General features: G+C 37.9%; 1 protein-coding gene across 1 annotated transcript in view; it reads right to left on the bottom strand.

The window, feature by feature from the left end:
- LOC124168841 (synaptic vesicle glycoprotein 2A-like) overlaps positions 1-20,767 on the bottom strand; it is a 173,459-nt gene that overhangs the window by 101,408 nt on the left and 51,284 nt on the right. The gene's annotated exons all lie outside the window — the stretch shown is intronic.

Genomic DNA, 20,767 nt, shown 5'->3' with positions numbered 1-20,767 from the left:
CCTTTTAATGGCGAGCAAAAAAATGTGAGGAAGCAGTTTATTGAATTTAGTTGTTGAGCTTTTAGAGTTGAGTTGAAGTAGTTTACTTAAATTGTGAATGTGCTTGTCTACGAAAGTGGGGCATGGAAAATGACCGCATCGGAGAAAGCAAGGATAGAGGCCTTCGATACGCGGTGCCACAGAAAAATGATGAGGATCAAATGGATCGACCAAGCAAATCATGAGGAAGTTCTAAGAAGTGTGGGAGAGAAGAGAACCTTCACTGAAACCTTAATAAGAAGACGGAACAACATTACGGGCCACACCTTGAGACATGATGGCCTGATGAAGACAATCGTCAAGGAACAAGTGGGTGGCAAGAACAGAAAAGAAAAACCTCAAACATAATACATGGAACAGTTAAAGAAAGATGTGAAAGAGAAGAAATACGAAGGTATGAAAAGATTAGCTGATAGGAGAATTGAGTGGAGAGCTGCGTCAAACCAATCTTAGGATTATTGACCAGTGATGATGATTTAGTAAATAGAGCAACTAGTGAAAACGCATTATTTATAATTGTTAAAAAGACTTCATTGAAACCTTGAGATGAAGACGGAATGACCCTACAGGCCAAAACTTGAGACATGATGGCCTGATGAAGCCAATCGTCGAGGGACAAGTAGATGGCAAGAACGGAAAACCTCGAAAGAAACATAAGGAATAAAGGGAAGGAAGACCTCGAGCAAAATATATATGGAACAGATAAAGAAGGATGTGAAAGAATAAATATATATATATGTGTGAAAAGATTAGCTAATAGGAGAATTGAGTGTAGAGATACGTTAAATCAATCTAGTGATTTTTTTACCAGTGATGAAGATGAAAGTTTGTATTAAAAGTATTCTAAGATATTGTATTTCATTTTGATATGTGCAAAATATTTCCTCCCAGGCAAACTGATTGGTAAATTTCTCACGTCACGTGACATATGTGATGGGTACACGTGTCTACCCAAGACGGTGCTATCTAGCAAAGGTCTCTCAGTGGTACGTGATCGGAATTCATTCGTGCACACTAACGCACATACGGAATAGTCTGTGGGAGAACACAGGAGCAGACGTGCTAACAATCCTTACAAACGATTCCTCAGGTGTTTTTTTTTATTCAAATTCTTTTTTTTAACCCACTTTTCCACAAAAGGCTTTTTTCGATTCTCAAACCCGTTCGCTCACCTCTGAACTCACTTCCTTTGCTATTCACTTTGCCTCAGGAAGGTAGCCAGCTAGCCATAAATGCTTCGGGGGTAGCTTGGGTGTTATGATATTTACTTGCCTTTCTGATATTTCATTGCTAATTCGCTGATTCATACCGAAAGAGTACCCTTTCATCAAACATATTTCCATAATGCAGTATGAAGAATTCTATGATATACCTATTCACCGAATTTCATAGGTCAAACTGAAATACTTGTGAAGATATGGCAATTTGCAAATTTGCTATTATAATCAAATCGAACTTTCGATCAGTAGTAAAAAAAACCTTCAAGAATTGCTAATTAATGGTATCTTTCAATATCTTTACCCGCGGAGAATTATGTGCAAAGAAATGTCATAAATTACGTCCTTTCCGAGCCAATCAATATATTGCTGGCCTGTTTTACCATTTCCTAAGTGCGGTTCCCAAGAGATGTTTTTTTTATTTAGAATACTTTCTTTTTTCCAAAATCGGTTCAAATTACCCGAAGTGGCCACGAATTAAATGTGAGAATGGATCATTTTTTCAATACTTGAATCATGCTATTCCACTCACTTTTATATCATGACATGATGGAATTCTCTGGAGTAAAATATTCCGTAGGTAAACTAGTCCCGGATCTCTAGGCGGGGACTACTAGAGAGGGTACTTCGATCAAATGCGATATAATGTTAAAGATAAGATCATGGAATGTTATATCACTTCCTACATGCGGTAGGCTAAAAAACTTGAAGGTGGAGATGCAAAGTATGAACCTGGACCGACGAATGTTGCACACAATTTCGTCTCGCCATTATTTTATACACCATGCGACAAGATTAAATTAGTTCAGTAAATCGCTAAAAGCACAGGGTTAAGAGCATTCAGAGCCCCTCCTAATGTATTATAAATTTATACCGCAGACGTTCGGAAACAATGACAGCAGCAGAAGTGTCTCAGTTGGAAACATTTCAAATGAAGGGAAACGGAATATTAATCAAAATAAAATGAATCGACGGAGCGGGAAATTTGGAAGTCCTAAGCAGACTGCTAAAACATAGAACTCTTCCAAAAATATCTAGAGCAGACGGGACAACAGAACCGACCATGATGAGGTAAGATAACCTCTCGAAGACAACTGTCGAAAAACAAATTGAATGCAGGATAGGCAAAGAATGGTATCATCACTAGTCAACGACCCTAAGATTGGTTTAACGCAGCTCTCCATTCCTCTCTCCTATCCGCTAGCCTTTTCATAGCGACGGATTTCCTCTCTTTTACATCCTTTATAACCCGTCCTATGTAACTCATTCGGGGCCGTCCCTTGCTCTTCTTTCAGTCTTCTTTCTGTGCTACTACGATTGTTTTTATCAGGCCATCATGTGTGCTCATAATGTTGGCAACTGAGTTATCACGTCTTGTCCTTAAGGATTTGAGAAGGCTTCTCTTTTCGTCCACTCTTCTTATCACTTCCTCCTTAATTACACGGTCGATCCATTTTATCTTCATCATTCTTCGGTAGCGCCATATTTCAAATGCTTTCCATCCTTGACTTCTCTGCTGCTGTCAAAGTCCAAGCCTTACTCCCATAGAGAAATATGATCCATATTTAGTATCAGACGAATTCTTAGAAATAATAAAATATACCAAGTTTTACGATTAACTGAGGCGTTCATGAACAGGAAGGAGCTTCTGAGAAGTTCGCTACGTAAGAATTTAAAGTAAAAGGTTAGTGAAGGGTCTGATCTTGGAATAGAGTTTTGCGGTGCAGAAACGTGAGCACTTAGGAAGGAGGACAAGAGGAGACTCGAGGCATTCGAGATGTGGGTGTGGCGAAGAACAGAGAAGGTGAAGTGGGCGGAGAGGAGGAGGAACGACGAAGTGCTGGACTTGGTGGGTGAGGAGAGGCAGCTTTTAGATGAGATACAGAGGAGACAGAAGGTATGGATGGAGCGAGTGCTTATCGGGGAGGGGATGTTGAAATCAGTGTTAGAGGGTAGAATGTCAGGCAAACGAGGGAGGGGAAGGAAAGGAATAGGATTTGTAGATAGAATGAGGGGGAGTAGGCCTTATTGTGAATTGAAGAGGGAAGTGGTTCCTCTGAAGTACTCCATGGAATCCTACCTTAATCGGTAGAATACTTTAATGATAATTTATCGTATCGGACCTGAATACGTAGTGAGGCTAAACGAGGACAAGGAAGGAAGAAGAGGATTTTTGGACCGAATGAAAAGGAGTAGGACTTATTGTGAATTTAAGAGGGAAGTACATGATGGAAGGGGAGGCTCATTGAATTCTTCTTAAGAACTCCTTGGAAACCAACCTTAATCGGTAGAATAATTTATTAATTACGATTAACTATAAGATAACGTTTCGTTTTTTATTACGTACTAATAGTTTTACTTGCATGGCAGCATGTTCTCGTCCATAGCACTCTCCCATTTTCTGGTCTAACCGCGTGACGTTGTCCTGTGTGCTTCGCCTGTGTCCAGCAGGCGAGCATGAAGGCTAGGACGAATGCTGCATGCCTGGTGTAGAATCACCCCGTGTCACACACCTTGGTCACAGAGTAGGGATATACAGAGAGGACAAAACGGCTGAAGGCGGTAATCAGCTCATTGCGCATTTCACCATGTTCTAAATAAGGAAACGTGGCTTGAGTTGCTATTTGGTTGCTATGGTTGCTATCATTCGCGCTTGGCGTGGAGTGTTGTCGCACAATTTTTTTTATTCCTCCACTCTTCAATGCTTTCACGTAGTGTGCTAGTGTTTTTAAGAAACGTGGAAAATGAAGGAAGTGGTAAATAAGACGAGAAGAAAAGGTTTCGCTTGGTGTTCAGCCATTAACTGCAAAAACAATGCGGGCATGACGGAAGCAAAGTTGAGTTTCTTCAGTTTCCCTAAACACCCTGTGAGGTAAGTAATTTCATATTTTTTCTGAGTTACATTGCTGATCGAAGAAACTAATTTTATATTCGAGTATTATTTTGCATGCGAAATGAAATTGTCGAAAAAGTTTAATAAGAACTTGTGGTGTTGGCGCTGGTACAAGGAATGTGTGATTCGTTGTCGTCGGTCGGATTTAGAAAACAAGACTGTCAGTTATTTCCATAATAACTGCCGGATTTGTGCGTGCGATTTGGCGTTCCTTGCTCTACCTTTATTAGTAAAGAAATAATTAGGCTACTTTGAATTTTAAACACTCTTTTTTCGGTGGATGGTAAGTCGTTAGCACTATTTGGTTTCATTTTACAGCATAATTTTACTTATTTTTAATATGGCCGCCGTGCGCATTTTTCATTACAGAGAAACCTATGGTACCTGTATACATCTATTCTATGCCTTGGTGGTGGCTTGCACGTTACCTCATAGATGTAGATCGAAAAATCATTTTTTCATGGTAAATTTTATCCTCAGAGTACACTTAGCACGTGCACGAGACTGCGAAAATATTTACTCCTTTGATGCAATGCTATTATAATGAGTATTTTTGGAGAAAGGATTGAAAACAACCCTGACGGATCGAATAAATCGATTAGATATTACGACAAGGGGATTTTGGTCGACGTACATGTTGGCGAGGAATGGATAGCGTCGTGCCAGATCAATTACATTTTACGAGGATCTTCTCCTGCGCATAAATCACTCGCAAAATAGTCAATCGACTTGCTGCCGCAAGAAAGAGTCCCAGGTGGTTTCCTGAGTACACAACCTTTTTGTGATGTTAGGCGAGCTGAGAGGTTACATAAAGGCTTGAATCGATTTAAAGCCCATCGCACCCTTGCATGTATAAATCATTACTACCGCATGCACTTTTTTGCGGATGAAATACCTGTGACCTACTAAACGAAAATTTACCTCGATTTACATGTAAGTGATTGATGAGTCGTCGAGACCGAAATTAAGATGGTGCAACGGATAAAACACGTTAAGGTAAGATACATGAACTTCGGTCGTTCAAATTTAGTATTACTTTTTGTGCTATCGGAGTGCAATATTGATCTGGGGAAATACATTGATGAAAGTAACATGCTGGCAAGATATTTCCGAAAATCACTACATGCAATGTGTTTTAAGAGGCATTTCGAAAGGCCGTTTTAAAAGGAGCATGTCATTGCGCATTCTGACGCATGTGCGAAGGCGCAATCATAACTGCGTCGTGTAAAGCGGTGAATTGCTAGAACACATGCGAGAATGCGTGGATGCGAGACGGCAAAATAGCCCCTGCTCTAATTCTGAGCTCGCATTCTCGAAATTTGAACACATTTTCAGTGCTAACCTGCGAAATGGAATGCCCTGAGTAAAACTGTTTTAATTCAAATCTAATAGTGCAGGTGGCCTGGCAAGGATGATAGCAGCAGAGGATTACAAGTTAGAAGCCTTTTCAATGAGGGGTTACAAAAGAATAATGAAAACAAATACAAACATCCGAAAGAATAGAAAAAACACGAGTGCCAATAGTTTGTCGGTATTGTAATTCTGGTCATGTATATTTTCCATCGGTCCAAGCGAAAGTGAACTAAAAACATAATTGCGAATGATAAGTATACAGCCTTCCGCATCCGATTAGAACTTGAGGAAGTTTCCTATAGTTATCAGGTTCGAGAAAGTCGCTGAAATGTACCATAAATCTATCAAATCATCCCAGTTACATAAGAAAGATCGATATCATGATTGAGGTACTATATATTAACACTTTCTAAGCTGGCTGGAAGTTACATTTTAGTAATATGTCGTCTATACCATTTAGAGAACCATTAAATGTTAAGCAATTGGTTGTGTCGCTTTCGTCAGTGTAACGAGTGTGGAGCCACATACCACTTCCGGTCTGGACCAGAAGTAATATTTCATCAAAATAAAACGTTTCAGACTCAATGAAACGTAGCTAGTCAAGCGATACTTTTCATTAAAGAGCAGTGGTGTGGTTAAGTAGATACATTCCACTTCCGGTTGGACCGGAAATGATACTTAAGTTACATTCATCCCATTAAACTCACAAAACCCTAATATCTAAGTCGGCTGTATTTAAAACGGTGCAGCGGTTGCGTGGATAAATGCCTCTTCTGATCCGAACCGTAAGTGAACTTTGAATAAAATATGCCCTTAGCTACTATCGCTAATGGAAACATTCCTAAAATAGTAAGTTAATTCAAACCAAAGGGACCTTTAGGACGCAAAGGTGAAAAAAAAACACACAAACATACATACCCAGGAGCTAAAAACAATACACACTGCTTTCATAGGGCAGCAATGTAAATAAGATGAAAAAATTGTGTCCTCAACTCATGATATTAAGTACACAACTAATACTATCTCTAAGTAATGTATGAGAGCAACCAAACCCGATAGAAGTTGTTCAGTCTGAGTGCCTATATTTCCTAACCTGATTATTTATTTTTTTAAATGACTTAATCCACGAAGGAATAGTGATTCAGTTAATGGACAAGAACTGAACGAAATACGATGGCAAATGAAATTGAATTACAACCTCACAAACTTCTTACTATCATAGTCACGATCACTATTCAGTCTTTAACATAATAATTATCAAGGTAATTCAATATGTCTATTTCAGAGAATCGTACAAGAAAATAAACTGAAAAATGGTTTTTGATAAATAATATCCTTCAAGTCACTACTTAAAACAATTTTTCCTTGTCAGGTATATTACAATCGGCTATTAACTTTGCATTGGTTTTAAACAGCAATATAGATAGAAAGGTAATATAAGATGTAATTTTCTGATTTACAAATGGACTGAAAATAAGTGATAATATTTGTTTTAGTTAATTTACCTAATTTACCTATTGAAAATGTTAAAGATAGTTTGCTGGTGCTATAAACTACAATATTCATTACCTGAAGGGTAATAATAGATTTTTTACGGTGACTATCGGTTTTGGCTGCGATGGATGCGGCCATGTCATTTTTTTAGAATGGTGATAAATTACGTCAGATTCTAATAAAGATACCAGCGGGTTGAGGTAAGGGCCGTCGCTTATTCTCCATCACGATGAAAGCCCTGAATGAGATGGATATATGGCTCCCTTGCTTCGATATATCACCTGGGGGAAATGGTATAAGGACGATATTGGTGGCCGACTCATAAACAACGCCGTCGTCAGGAACTTCACATAATATCATCGTCAGTGATGGGAAAAGTATTGAAAAAATATAATCGGGATCACACACAATTACACTGTCAAATTTGTAATTAATTACAAGTAATAAATTAATCTTTGAAAAAATAAACCCTAGGATTACAATAACGATTAGAATAGGGTGGTTTCCTATTATTTTTTAATGCCTAAATCGAAAGATTATTACTCCTGGAGTACGCATTTCACGCTTTTAGATTTTTAAATGACGACACCTATTTTTCGCGATTAAACGAAAAGTGAAAATTTTCAAGCGCGCGAAAACGCGACGGCTAAGTAAGAATGCTGGGAAAAGTCCGTGTGTCGTATTTCTGGTTCCAGCTGTCGCCGTGTGAGGTGACCTTGGGGCAAGGCTTAGAGCGCTGATACGACGCAGAATGCTAGCAGGTAGCAGAGTACCTTGCTAGCACGTAGCGCTTGGCTTAAATAAGGATTATTAATACCCTATCAAACGAAGAAAACTTTCCGATCTTAGGCAGTTTTAATAGGTGATTATTAAGAGACGTTTCCCTGAGCTCTGTGCCTCATGCATGAATTGGTAATCTCAGACGATGTAAAACTCCTCCTGTGACGTCACGTGGTGTGGCATAGCATGGGCGCCAATCTGGCCTTTTTCAAATGAGGATGAAATTGACCACTGCCATTCTTCCAAACTGGGATTTATAAAACCATGTAATTTGTATAATATGAATACACTAATGGTGGGTAACGAATCGCAATCAATGCCTTCCGTTTTGTTTCATGAAGGAAACTACCCTATTACGAGTTATTACCTAGGTTATTACGAAGGTTACCTGGCACAAACGCGGACATTTTCACGCAACAATAAGGATATGACGCTAAAAAATCTCGCCATTGTAGTCGAGTGGTTTGTTTACCGAATGTCTAAATCCTGAATCACACGATCATTTTTTTTCGTCGCGAAAGTAATCACTATCGCGATCACTTTTCCCGTCGCGAAAAGCGATCGCTCTAGTGATCATTTTTCTGAATCACACGGTCACTCCCGTCGTCGCTTTTCGCATCATTTCCAATACCACAGCTCGTTGTCATAGGACCCGCATCACGAAAATACATAGCGTGTTTGTTTATGTACGTCGTTCCCACAATTGTCAAATGTTGCGCTGCAATCGCTCCGTACGGGCATGCGTTCTGATTGGCTGATATGGGGTTTTAGTGATGGTTTTTAGCGACGGAAAAAGCGACCGGACTAGTGATGAAAAATAGCGATGGGAATCCTCATCGCGATCGCGAACGCGAAAAACAATTGCCGGCGACCATCATTTCGCCCAGTGATCGCGATAGAGATCACTTTCGCGACGAAAAAAAATGATCGTGTGATTCAGGCTTAAGTTTGATTCGTGATGTTTCCGTTAGGTCAATATCGACTAATAATCACTGCTAGAGCCATCTTTTAACAAACAGCGGGAACTTAGTGGCGCACCTAATACATTCAAGTTTTAAGGCCTCTGATTTTTTTTATAACTGGATACGCTCCCGAAATTTATGAAACGTGTTACTCCTCGACGTGATCTCCCTTCAGGAGTACGCATGTTTCGCAATGTTGACCCCAAGATTCCATGGCCGCGGCTATGCCTTCCTTAGGAATCTGTTTTGACCACAGAGAAATCGCCTACTATCGCCGCAATAAGGTAGAACGCTGAATTTAAACATTTGTACGAAATTCTGCCAAAGCTTCATAGCGTCGTGTAATATATCATTTTACTCTTTGTTTATTCGACTACAACAATGAATCATTAAACATTGTTTAAACGTAAACGTTTAGCTTCTACGGTCGAAAAAAGTGAAGAAGAACACACGAAAACTATGAGAACGGCGAAACGGTTGTGTTTTTTTTAATCTTTTTGTGTCCTGTGCTTCTGCCCAACCTGGGATATTTTTATGTTATTTACCTCGTCTAAGAACATTTCGAAGTATCTGATAATAATAAAATATATATTTATTTTATTCACTACAATATTGATACAATTCTTGTGCATATATTCAAGAAATTTTGTTTCATAGAAACTTTTTAATTAAAAAAAATAAAAATGTCTCAATGCACTTAAGCAAAGGTCGATAGTCCTGTTAGTGTAACTGACCTCTTACAAGGAGATATTGCCAAATTGATGCTCGGGATCTACATGCGGATGTTATTTTCTGAAACTCTATAGGTAAGGTAGAAAAAGTGTCACGGCTTTCTTCCACATAGACCCGGGTTCGAGAGATATTCGCCCTCTAATTCGCGTGGTAAGGCACAATTCGGAGTTTCGTTTAAAATCCAAAAATTGATATTAAATTTAAAAAATCATGAAGTAAGTAAATAAAACGAATGGGGATAAAATACAACAGTGATTTCAAAAACTAGAAAAGAGAAAACCTATTTCCGACACTGGGACTAGATCCCTAAACACTTTCCATAGGTATAAGGACTAGCGCCCTAGACCACACCGCCATGGCCATATTTGACAGATGGAGATTACTCAATGGATGTGATGCTGCGCGAAATTTTTACAAGCGAGTATCTCTCGAACCCGGGCCTATGTGGAAGAAAGCCGTGACACTTTTTCTACCTTACCTATATAGTTTCAGAAAATAACATCCATATCCAGATCCCAAACATCACTTTGGCGATGTCTCCGATAAATTTGGATGGGAATCTGTCGGACCGTAGATTGAAAAGAAGACGAAACCTTTTAGGTAAATTCAAGAGCAGTGTCTTTTCTAACGAATTTAACCATTTCTTACGGACGCCAACATACTACGGAAGATCAGATCATATAAATAAAATAAGAGAGATAGATTGTAGAACAGACAGATTCAGAATGTCTTTTTTGCACGATCAATAAGAGATTATAAAGGCAGCGATAGAACTCATAAATATATTGCATGACTTGTAGTGTAGCCTACTAACCTATGTAAAACTTAATGCATGTTTCTTAATTTTATTATTATTTCTAACAGCAAATGGTAGTATAATTTGTTAGTATACGTGACGTTTTTTGGACGTTTTTTTGGACGTGATGTGGGATTCCAATTGCATGCTGCATGCTGGTGGTTGATCACGCCCTGCCAAACACCCTAGAGGTGGCTCGCAGGGTATTATGTAGATGCAGAAGCAGGGATCGGGCAGCCTCTGAAAAATCTCTACCACCCTATCCAAACTATCTTCCTCTGAATTACTGAAAATGCGCCGTTATTTTATGAAAAGCCAGTGTTTTACAACGCAGCAAACGAAGGGAGAGGGGAGATTGAACTCTTTGCGTCGATTCTTCCGAATTATCGACCATCTGCCGACGCCGCCACCGAAAATCCACCAAAAGACCCCCTTCCGTGGATCACGTCCTATTGGTTGGGAGGAGTTCTGTCTGCGATGAATGGAGGAACCTAAGTCACGCGAGCTTCCGTGGTCTTACCGATGATTCCTTTTTATCTCCAAACCCTCTTTTTCCTCTTCTCGGTTATATTCCTTGTGATTTCCAAATGGACGAAAGGGCTAAGATTGTCACTCTATGAGCCCTAATCCAGTGGATAAGTGTGAAATAGCATTTGCACACATCGCGAGAAGAATCACCATTATATCGATGGCTAATTTCTAACAACACGTATCACAAAATTTGGCCGGTATGAGTCTATACTGCTAATACCATTAATAAAAAATAAAATTAAGGCAAAAAACAACTCTTCCTTTGCGAATATATGCTTCTATTTCGGTTTTGTGTATTTTTAGTTTTTAATTTCAATTAAAATTATATACAATTTAAAAAAATTAATCGTTTTTATTTTGCTCTCCTGAAAATTTGCTATATTTTAGATACGTGTTGTTAGAACTTAGCCATCGATATTCAGTTCATACTCGATAGCCTAAATGCAGAAGCATGTACAGATCGTATCTTTGGCTAGGATAGCAAGATCAACGCTCAAGTTTAATTTTATTTTTCCAGAGGACACACGGGACAGCATTAAAATACTTATGGCACATGTGTAGGTCATCATCAGAATCATTATAATGATTATTTGAAACTAGCAGGCCCCACGGCATAAAGGTTTGCACGGCGAGGAAGAGGTGTGCCTACCCATCAGGATGTCCAACCACAGAAGTTGTATGACGTGACGTAACAAATGAGTAATGAGTAAAACAACACAAAGGACGCGTCGGAATCAACCAAAAGTAGCGCCACAGGGTTTGGGAGCATGAGATGCACCTATTTACTAACTTCAGTTGCAATCCGTTAAGCCATAGGGAAACCCATGGCGGACATACAAACAGGCATCCTCTAATATAAAATATAAATAAATATAATATATAAATAATACACAGATAATTATTAATGTAAGCTCAACTGATTCAGGTGTGTTATAGAGGAAGTTCGACATATTGAAGTGCCTGTGCAAACACCTCTCATTTCAACATTAAAATAATTATAATAATCAAAATAATCATCAATCTTCATGCAAGGTATGACGCATATCTCCACTCGATTCTCCAATCGGCTAAAATTTAAACAGCTTCATAATTCTTCCGATTTACATCCTTAATCACCTACTACATGAATCCCTTTCGTGGTCTCCTTCAACCGTTATACCCGTCCGCTTTCCTTCAATAATAAGTTTCATTACACTGCCATAGCTGAAGATGTGGCCGTAGAAATTGTCCTGACTGCTACCAATGGTTTTCAAGATGCTCCTCTCCTAATCTTCATCTACATCTACATAATACCCCGCAAGCCACCTAAAAGGCGTGTAGCAGGGGGTGTTAGGACACCAGCCGTCTACGCATAAAAATGAAAACTCTCTACGAAGTTGGGACTAGCATTTATTAAAGTCCTTTATGGTTCGGAAGAAAAACGAATTCCCAAATCTATCCGTTCGGCAAAGCATCTCTCATAATTCACCGCTTCTATCGGACCGGGAAATATAGTGTGGCTCTAATATTATGTTCTCCGTGTCGCTCTTATTAGAACTTCTGCATTGCTCAGAATAAAAAAGGCAATGATAGCGGGCGGGGTATTTGATTAACAAAACGGATAAAGAGACAATCATTGCAATTTTCCAAACTTTTAAACCATTTTCCTCGACCGGTATGAACGTACTTCACAAGTAATTTTTAAGAGCTGTCTTCGAGCAACAAGTCTGATTGTTTATTATTGATTACTGATTATTTATTAATTTTGAAAAGGTACAAGAGATAAATTGTGTGAATACAAGTGAAGTGTTATAGGAATAAAAGAGGAAAATAACAAAGAAATGTAATTATTATTGTGTCCTCTTTATCTGCTATGGTAAATATCTCGAAGTTAACTCGTCAGAAATCGATATTATGCTCACAGAAGTTTTCGCTAGAATACCAATCATCTTTTCATCATCTCAAAGTTGCACCAAAAACACATGGATGCCTGTTGTCTATAGCTAGTTATAGGCTTAAATGTTCGTTTCTAAAAGACTGAAAATCAGATTTCCAAACAGCTTATATCATTCATAATTTTATACTTCTTAGCTACGGCGATTCATGAACAATAACTATGCAAATTTCGAAGCGCTTTAATTAACCCTGTACCACACTAATGCAAGCTACATAAGTGTTGGTTGCATGCTCGTTGCACGATAGCTTCAAAATGCAAGAAATATGAATGTCAGCTGTATTGCGATTTAAACGAGAACGGCTGAGCCTAAAACTGCTAAGAGAAAGCCGTGATTTGTTAGAAAGTGGCATACCCTATAAATTCATGTGCCCAACTGCAATAAACATATTTTCTGGAAAAAGTTTCGTGCTTGTATATTTTTTTAGTATTCGTATCCACAGCAAGACATCTCAATTTGATTATCGGTTGACCTTTAAGGGCGTGGTCGGGAGAAAAAAATGAACCAGACTCTTCTGCCTTCTGCAACGAATAAACCGAATAACATCACTCCGTTTTTTAGATGATGACTGGAGTCTTAAAAAAGGAAGTAATTTCTCATCTGGATGGTCTCGAGTTCAAAATTATATAGAAAAAAATTGAAAATTCTCGGTAGTATGAGAACAGTTCGTGGACAAAATTTCGGACGTCTTCAAGTAGTTTCTGTGCTGATAGCATTCAGATACCATTGAGTATCGCGTTAACTTTTTCCACTACAACTACGACCACCTTCACGTCGGCCTGCGGACCGAGCAAAGTTTTCCGCTGAGCTCAAACTCAATGCTAGTGCCCTTCATGGCTCGAAAGAGCCTGTTTGACTTATTCTCACCATTTGAGAAAGTTTTGGAAGAAGAATGCAATTTTCTTAGTATTTCTACATACATTTCTTTTGTTATGCTAAATAAAAACTTTTGGGCTATGTCGCCGCGTCAATTTTTGGGTGGCTCCAACGTTTGCAGACATATGCTGATCGCTTTTTCAAGTCAGATTCCCTTGAAAAAGCGATCAGAAAGCATTGGTCCAGAAACGTTGGGGCCACTCAAAAATTGACGCGGCGACATAGCCCTAAAGTTTTTATTTAGAAAGACGAGTACCCGCGAAAGTTTTGACGAATAATTAATTTCTTTTGTTCAAGAACTCTTGTTTGTATTTAAGTATGAACTTTTGAGATTAAGGTCATCTATAAATAACATTTTCGCCGACGTAACGGAAATTTGTTTACCATTTTCTATGCTTGGTACATTAAAATAAGAGAGATGTAATATATATGAAAGTGGTCAAATAATAAAAATAAATTTTACAGTGCTAAAATATCTACTATAGCATTTTAACAAATAGATTTACTTTAACAAACAAGCTAAATAACTTTATAAAAGGTAACTCACATCAATTTTCTTAGTATGTTTGTTAAATTTCCAACCTATTTGTTAAAATAATTTATTGGACATTATTATGCTAAAATTACTAATAAATTCATAGGATAGGAGAGAAAGGGAGAGGAAAACATAGTAGAAAAAGGACGAGGACAACCGTGCTGTGATAGATGAAAATTTTGCTGGCTTCGGTGGCGGCGGAATAAAGCCCTTCACTGCCAAACAAGAGGTCGTAGGTTTGAGTCCCACCTGGGTAGATGCCCCTAACAAGGGAATGGTTGTTCATGTACTTATTATTTAAGTGTTGAAAAACCCCGATGTTAAGCTCAACATGATCTGTTTTCGTTAGGGTAGGAATAAAGAGTAAAACAATGAAGAAAGAGACATAAGTCAGAGGGTAAAAGAGAAGCCGGACTGAGATATACACTACGATACATATTTAATGATAGGCTTATTTTGTATTTACTGTACCTCTAAAATTTTCATGAAATAAGCGTAGCATTTTCTTACGCTTTGAAAATAAATTTCCAAAACGTAAGAAAATAATAACAAAGTCTTTCATCGTTTATTATTAATTCCTTGATTCAGGAATATAGACCTGAATTTTCAAGAACTGTAACGTATTTCATTTCGCTCCACATTTCTTTGCAGTCATAAGTCTCAGAGTAATATCTTTCCTTCGTCTCCGAAAAGCAGGTAGAAGAAATAAAATCCTACCGCAGAGAATATCGAAGGTCACGTCTTGTAAATAAATTGATGGCATTTATTTATCAGACATTGACTGTGGTCTCTCGAAGTTCTCAATACGATGAGGATTCACGCGATCCAGCAGTGGGTACTGTTGACATTTTTCATCAGAATTGATGAGTCTAGACCCATTTCCTGGAAGGAATCTTTTCATTCAAAAGAAGTAGTTGAGAAATCCATGGAATAGGGTTTCCGTTACGTTTGTATATACGTGAGTTTCCTCTCCATTGTTGGGAAAATCGCGTTTTCGAAAAACGCCGATATTTTACCTATCCGTGTTGAGATGAGAAATGAAAAAAAATTGAATTCTTTTCAGGAGTCACCAACTCCAAGCGTTAAGACAATTCATCGCTTTCAACAATCACGTTGTCAAAGGTTTTATTAAAACGATTTATTCATTGTTATTTTTTATTATTTCACTATTGCAAAAATATCATCGTAAAAATTATTCGTCCCTTCATTTATTAATATATTGTAACCATTATTAATAGCACTGATGAAGATATAATATATTATTATTTCATTTAGCTGACCTATACTCCAAGAAATAATTAATTACTATGAAAATTTTATTCGCCTATTTATTACATTAACTCCACCGTAAGCTATTAGATAATTCGACGCTTTCAACAATCACGTTGCCAAATATTTCATTAAATCGATTTCTACATTACTATTTTTTATTTATTTTTATTATATTATTGCAAATATATCACTGTAAAAATTGTTCATTCCTTCATGTATTAATATACTTTAGCCATTATTCATCGCTATGATAAAGATATAATATAATATCAAAACTTCGGCAAACATATTTCATTTCACTGACCTATACTCCAAGAAATATATAATTACCATAAAAATTTTATTGGCCTATTTATAATATTTATTTAGATTGCCAACACTGGAATTTTGCTGTCAATTCACAAGCATTGGAAATCATACATTCCATAAAATTAAGTACCTATTTCGTTCGCAAAGTTCTGAAAGATAAAACATCATAGTTGGTGATCGGAAGACATAGTGAAATGTTACTATATTGAAAAATAAAGTGTAAGACGACAGATGATCCTGACCCATTGGAATCCTCAGCATCGTGAGAAGTAGTCGATTTTTCCGGAAGTATGATATTCTCCTACGTTAAGTTACATTACCTGACAAGTGAGCTCTAGGATCACGGAGAGTTTCAACTGCATTATTGATGCACAAAACATTGCACTAAAACTTGGGCTTCAATGAGCTTTGCCGCTCTCGTTGGCGGCTCTTTTAAGCCCACACATGCCAACCCGTAGGTCACGGGTTCGAGTACCGCCTGGTTAGGTTACCAAGGACATGAGTGATTCTCTTGGACCATTGTCATTGATAGTTAAAACCCCCTGATGTAAAAGCCTTGATCGTACTGTTTTCGGGGAAGTAAAGATAAATAAATAGATAAGGATAGAGCTCACATCGGACTAACACACAGGTGCTTGGTAAGACACGTTCATACAACCGATATAATCAGAATGTAGATAGAATCTTTTAAAACTACAATCATTTAAGATAAACTACTAGTAAGTTTCTTGATATTTGAAAATTAACCAATTCATGCATCGAAAGATGAACTCTCCCTTATATCCATAAAATTGTTAGTGTAAGGGCCCCCGCGCACTGACACCTTTTACAAAGCAACAATTTAGTTGCTTTGAGGAAGTCCCTATGAAACACACGGCCGTTGCGGCAACTAAAAAGTCGCTCGTGCGCGGGGCCACAGTCAATGCCGTGTGTTTCATTTGCACTTCCTCAAGGCAACTAAATAGTTGCTTTGTAAAAGTTGCCAGTGCACGAGGGCACTAACTGACCTCTTAGATAAACTCGGATGGGAATCTCTGTCAGATCGTAGATTGAAAAATAGATTAAACATTTTACATAAATTCAAGAGCAACGTCTTTTATAACGAAGTTAGCCATATCTTACAAACGCCAACATACTACGGAAGATCAGATCATTTAAATAAAATAAGAGGGATAGACTGTAGAACGGACAATTCAGAATGTCTTATTTTCCACAATCAATAAGAGATTATAACGGCACTGTTAAAATTCACAAATAGATTAGATGACAAGTAGTCTAGCCTAATAACTTATGTAAAGCTTAATGCATGTTTCTGAATTTAATTATTATTATTTCTAACAGCATGTTGTAGCATAATTTGTTAGCATGCGTGATGTTTTTTTGACCGTGTGTTGTACATGTGGGAGTCCAATTGCATGATGCAATTACAGAATACAATTAGACTTAGAGAATAATTACTTATAAAAATAGAGAGAATATTATTTATAAAAAAGTTCACATAAGGAAATATACTGTTTCATATAGGTGCTATAAAATAACTGGCATCATTCTTTTTATTTTATTATATTATTATTTTCAATATTTTTAATTAACTAAATTTATCGCAACAATGAGTCTTGGCAACCAAAAATTAAATAAATCAACATTCAGCCCTGATGATGAGCGCCGAGAAGGAGCTTGAAACGTTTGCCTTTATGAAAGAATTAACCCGGTGGGAATCCCGAGAACAGTTTACCCATTCAAGAAGTGCCTCGCAGGGTATTATGTAGATGTAGATGAAAAATCACCAAGACTGAATTATTTCGTCCTTAAAAAAATAAAATACATAAGTAAAAACTCATCGATGGAGTCGTAGGGAGCAGAACCTCAATATTAGGGAGCACATGACAATAGGAACTAGGAAAAATACCGTCACAAGCTGCTGCAGACTTTCAGCCTTGACCTACCGGCTGAGGTAGTTTTACGAGGAAGACGACCAGCCTATTTTATTCAACAACTCCGATTGTCCTCACTTCCACCGCATATATCTTCCTCGAGTTCAAGAAAAGGTCTATTATATCCACGAACTATTTTCTATGCCAACACATTCCCTGCTTATCCAAAATTCTTCCTTCTATCACGGAGAGGATGTGAAGTTCTGAAACTCCTGAACTGAATTCCAAGCTGCTGATATGAATATTTTACTACTATGCCACCAAAGAAAAATTGCTACCCTAGATAGGAGTATTACCAAGCTAGAATGGGAGACTGGATAGTGGGAATTTGAAAATTCCTTATTGACAGATAGGTTGGAAGAAGCAATATTGGCGATGAACATACAATGAGTCGCTTTTCACGTAAAAATGAATGATGATGTGTTATTTTTTCTCATTTTTTTATGGAGACTATCTCGCAATGGCTACTACATTGTTGTACAATTTATCACAGGATTCGTAGACGTATTTACGATTGTTTAATATGACCTGCTCAATTCTTAAACCTTTATAAATGACTATAAGAGACTTGAAAGTGATACGAATCTTGATACTAGTCGACAATGCAAATACGATTCCCGTGAAATACATGGATATCACTTTTAATGCTTATTACGAGTTACGTTTTATCGATAACACATTGGAGAGTTTTTGCCAAATTAATAATAATAAATCGTCATGAATTACAAGGGATGGCTGATTTCTATTCCCAAAATTCTATAGGCGTACATATTTTAATGAGTAAATATCATTGATTTCTGTTCGGGACCAGTAAAATCATTTTTGCGCATTGCTTCCAAAAGAATTGAATAGTTGTTCGTTTATGACTGTATTATGTAGTAGTAGTTTCTAGCATTATCCACAAGATTGTGTTCCAAAATTACTTGAATAACAACAACAAAAAAGGCAGTGAATTACAAGTTACACTTACATATATATATATTATATATATATATAAGATTTATAGCCATTTTACATACACACAGATTTATGTAAATTTATAACTGTTTTAAAAATATTTGGTAATATAAATAGGGATACTAACCGTAATTTACATCCGTGAAGATAAAATTAACCAAATTTATGACCTTTCAATGTATTATACCTCGCGATTGAAAAGCTATATCGCAAATATTGGAAATAAATATCTTGGGTTAGGTGCAGTAAATCATTGTTTCCCCGCAAAGTAAAAGACTTCGATTTCGAATATCAAGGGCTGAATCCGGCAATCAATTCTATCGGAGAGCGCACCTGAATTATTTTGTTTCTCTTTTAGGTTAGAGGATGGTGTTCTAACACCTTCACATGCCTTTTGTGGCGGCTTGCGGCCTTGTTCGCAGGCGTGTCGAGAGATCGCGCTCCGACGCAGAGGATGCGGCAGTTTGGTTAGGGGTCTCAAGTGCCGGCGAGGTTTGAAGTGGCGCTCTGTAGTATGTCGTGTACGTGAAGGGGAATATATCAAATGCATATGCAGAGATGCGCCCTCCAGTGGAAGACAAGAGCATAAGCCACGTCATATGAGCAGGCAGAACTAACATGGCAGCCAGGAGTGGAAGAGGTAGTCTTAAGCACTTTGTGTACCATTGGCGTAATATTACGCCACGTGAAATCCTTCGGGACTAATTACGCCATCTGTATTTTGAAAAATCGTATTTTGCCATATTTAAACAAAGTGGTACTAACCTCTAAATACACAAATAAAAAAACAAAAGCCAAATTCATTCAATGATTACCTGCATTGAAGGTTGATAGATAAGGAAAAACACAAGAGTATTGAAGATGGCCACCGCTGGGGTAGAGATCGCCAGTACTAACGTCAGCACGGGAAGTTTTAAGGATGTTAGTGCGACAAACGAAGTAGATAATCAGATTTCTATAGTGGCTAGAGTGCTGGCTTCCCATCCAGGTGGTCCCGGATCAAATACCGACATAAATTTGTCAAAGACTACTCGCTTCCTCCTTGAGTGCTTAGTAGAGGGCACTTAAAGTGCAGAACTCAGTCCGTCGGATGGGACGTTAGACCATGGTCCCCTTGGCGCCTTTCGTTATGAGTAGAATAATGCCGACGCCGGGTTTCTCTCCACCCTTCCCTCCCTGCCCAACGCTCATGACCTTAGCTGTCGGTTAGCTCCTCCAAGATCCAAACGAAGTTAATCGTTTTCATGAAATTTTCAAAAAAAAATTTTCTTGCCTCAATTCATCAGCTGAATGCCAAAAAAAGGGTGCTTTCCGAGCGTTAATTTCTAGATAATGTACTTGAAAATCCGAAGTTTCATGCAGGCTCTCATAAAACGACTCGTTAAAAAAAATAATATTGCATGCCTTAAAAAAAATTACGCGTTTCGGCAGAAAAATGATATTATCGTTGCTACGGCATGAGAATAATCATTCATTTTTATCTTTCATCATTAAAATGAAATTTTGGTACGTCCCCGCATTATTTTTTTGAGTTATTTTCATGTGAATGCTGAGGAAGAAGCCAAATCACGTTAGGTACATGACAACCCAGACGGCACAGAATCCTCCGTATCTAATTCGTATGCAGATAGTATCCATTGACTACCGCTCCGTCGCTTTTTGTCAAGGATACTATCTGCATACGAATTAGATACGGAGGATTCTGTGCCGTCTGGGAATGGCGCTGAGATCGCATTGCTGGAAAAGGTAACTACATTAAAACTTAAGGATTGGTTTATCTACATTCTGAGCTCCAAAATGTTCCAAACTTTTCGCAGGATTTGCGTGTTTTTGTGGTACATGGTGTAAGAAAATGGACAGTCATGGGTACTGGAAAGACAAAAGTAATAGGGATGGCAAGAAAAACTAAACGAAAATGTTTCATTTCGACCCGGAGCGAAACGAAAATATGAGGCTTAACTTCAGTTTCCTTCCAACGCGAAATTAAAATCACCAAGGAGTTTAGTGTCGACTCGGGACGAAACTTAACTCTCAGGATCGAAACTAAATAAATCGAAGCTTCGTTGCTCATAGTTAAGTTTCGATCCAAGAAGTTGAGTGGAGGGGGATCAGAGGGATTATTTTCTTCCCATTACGTTTGACATACGTGTAGA

Source organism: Ischnura elegans, chromosome 12, assembly GCF_921293095.1.
Source record: "Ischnura elegans chromosome 12, ioIscEleg1.1, whole genome shotgun sequence".
In the NCBI taxonomy this organism is placed as follows: Eukaryota; Metazoa; Arthropoda; class Insecta; order Odonata; family Coenagrionidae; genus Ischnura; species Ischnura elegans.
The sequence above is the reverse complement of the archived record's forward strand: the minus strand, read 5'-3'. Positions and strand labels throughout refer to the sequence as shown.